Genomic DNA, 2905 nt, shown 5'->3' on the forward strand with positions numbered 1-2905 from the left:
ATGTAGCCGAGTGGTTAGGGGGCAAAGTCCAAAAGTGGGGATCGTGACTTCAACCCCCCTCGCTACAGCCCCTTGAAACAAGTGAAGGGCTAATATTATTAACCCGTGGTGAAAACCCCTCTCAAATAAAAACTCAAGCTCTTCAAAGGATAAACAAGATCTTGTATGAGCTAGCTATATAAGTCGGGAACATGTCAGAAAAAAAACCCTATACAGCAGTCCAGAAATTTACAATAATGGATGCAGCTATGTATAATAATCACTCACAGAAGCTGTGAATACAAAGCAATTTTTGGACACCCATTAGCGCTAAAATTATATTGAAATCTTGTAGTTGTAGCAATCACAATTTCAAATTCCTAATAAGAGCACAAACCTAATTCAAACCAGCATCTTCTACAAGTCTATGAAAACATAAAGTAGCAACTGCATAGGGTACCCCGCAGCAGACATGCTGCTGTGAAAGCATCCTGCTTCAGAGGTCCTCATCGACCCCGACAAGAAGAGAGCCAGGTAGAAGAGCCCCAGACAACATTGTCCGAAACATGCAACCTATCCAAGCCTGCAAAAAGTGCTGATTATTGCGCAGTCTCTGGCTTGCAGCAGACGAGCAGGTGCATGGGGGTGAAGATCCCAGTCTCACCGCCACGGGTGAGGTATGCTGCCGTCTTGAACAGCATCTCATGCACATCCACCACTCCCTGTGGAGCAACTCCTAGGAATGACAGCAATGCAATGACCACATGATTTCGGTAATATGCAAACCTCCCCATCTTCAGCCTCTTCCACCATGGCAACGCCGGGGGCAAAGCCAGATCCTTCTCTACTAACACTTCAAAACCCACCTGCTTGGCAATCTCCACAACCTGGGTGTAGCTCCGGAGACCCGGTAGTGCATCGCCATGCTCAATGCCATGGATAATTTCAACATGTTCAGGGTTATCAGCATGATACATAGGCGTAGTGACCCATTCGTAGGTGACATAGAGCTTGCCAGGTTTAAGAACGCGGTAGATCTCAGCATACACATCGCGGAGCTGGGGGGCATGGCATGTAGCTTCTATGGAGTAAGCACCATCAAAAGAGCAATCAAGGAAGGGCATGCTCAGAAAATTACCACAAATGACCTCGCAAAGGTCATCAAGGCCAGCCTTCTTGTTGTGGCTGCGGGCACGGGCAACCTGATAATCATTGATGGTGATGCCAACCACATTGGCACCGGAGTGCGCGGCAATAGCACGCATGGGACCACCCACACCGCATCCAGCATCCAGGACCTTATCACAGGGCTTGATTTGGAGGAGATCTGCGACATGCTGCTCGTGGAGCTTGGTCTCCTCACGATGAGACTTCCCGGCTATGGCAGGCGAGAAGTGGAAGCTCTGGCCCCATCCCCATTCATAGATATCTGTAACCAGGTTGTAGAAGGTGTCCACTACCTTGGGGACCTGTTTAGAGTTTTCGATCTGCTTGGGTTTTTCAAAGAAAGCTGCGTAGGCCTTGTAGTTGTCTGCAACTTGCTCCCGGGCCAGGGATCCACCTCCCAGCTCTACTGCAGACTTGCCCTTGGTCTCTGCAGGACCAAGGATGCAGACCAAATAGTATATGCCCGCGGCCACCATCAAGGACATCACCACTACGGCACAGGTGAAAGGATCTGCGCCCAGCGCCATCGTCATAGCCATAGCACTTCTCTATTTTGAGGATGCAGAGCGCTGAGACAGAGATAGGGTTTCACTAAAGCAGCAGACGGGCTTCAAGGGTTGCAGACTCACAGCCTTAAATCGCCATAGCCGCAAAGACCGGGAGTAAAGGGAGTGGTGGTAGATGAAGCTACCGCTGCTACCCGCTCACGATCGGTTTAAGTAGCCCTCTCCGGCCTAACGCGTCGCCGTCTTTCTTCGTCAAGCCAAAAATGGAAGGCATTAAATTTCTTTTCAGAATATATATTTTAAGCGTGAAGCTGGGTTCAAACTCATTCCATCAAGAAAGCTCCTTTTGTCCCTAATAGTGAGGCATGCTTTTTCCACAATCATAATTATTTTTCTGAGAGAGAAGCAAAGCTAACCTACATTAGAGAGATGTGCACCTCTTATAACTTCTTATCCTAATTACCTTGACTCACCTCGAGTCACTTAAAGAGCCCATAATCTAAATTGGTTCATGTTATTACAAAGACCCCAAGACCCCCATTCTGTTGAGAAATATTTGCAATAAGTGCAAGTGGTGTGTGTGTGTGTGTGTGTGTGTGTGTGCACGTGCATATTACAAAAAAAAAGTGTGTGCACGTGTGTGTGTGTGCGGGTGCCAAAATTGCACATGCCCTCGCCTCATGAGGCTTACAACATATTGCGACCTCCTGCTTACATGTGTACGTGTGTGCATGCATGTGTGTGTGTGTGTGTGTGTGTGTGTGTGTGTGTGTGAGAGAGAGAGAGAGAGAGTGCAAGCGAGTGCGATTAGGATGGATATGAATAATGTGAGATAAGGAGTGATGTAATGCACACCTCCAAAACTCCCCTCAAGGACATAACCTTCCTAGTATACCTTGCCAAGCTAAGTAGCAACCTAAGACATAATCTCTCCTCGAAAGAGGTTTACCTATAAATATGAAAGATAGCATGTGACTTCAACATAATAACTTTTTATTTTTATGGGCTCATTAAAATTTTTACATAACTTTTTATTTTCATGGGCTCATTGAATTTTTTGCAAGGCCACACTACTGTCAAATTCTCCTCCATAACCATAGCTTCATGCTTTTCATATAAACAAGAGGAAGATAAATAAAGCAACTAATTTATGTATTAGCCAAAAAGCAAGTGCTCACAAATATAGCTTGATACATTCCACTTTGGGCCATTAATATCAAAAGGTGACTTGGTCCCCAAGCTAGTCTATTTAC

The 2905-nt window shown here is 46.1% G+C and overlaps 1 pseudogene across 1 annotated transcript; it reads right to left on the reverse strand.

The window, feature by feature from the left end:
• Window positions 1-289: 289 nt before the first annotated feature.
• LOC147620577 (24-methylenesterol C-methyltransferase 2 pseudogene) lies at window positions 290-1973 on the reverse strand (annotated as a pseudogene). Its single transcript, XR_015269954.1, has one exon. The product of XR_015269954.1 is annotated as a 24-methylenesterol C-methyltransferase 2 pseudogene (transcript).
• Between the last annotated feature and the right edge of the window lie 932 nt (window positions 1974-2905).

This window comes from Cibotium barometz, chromosome 31 (genome assembly GCF_041138505.1).
Source record: "Cibotium barometz isolate CiBa-2024 chromosome 31, ASM4113850v1, whole genome shotgun sequence".
Taxonomy (NCBI): Eukaryota; Viridiplantae; Streptophyta; class Polypodiopsida; order Cyatheales; family Cibotiaceae; genus Cibotium; species Cibotium barometz.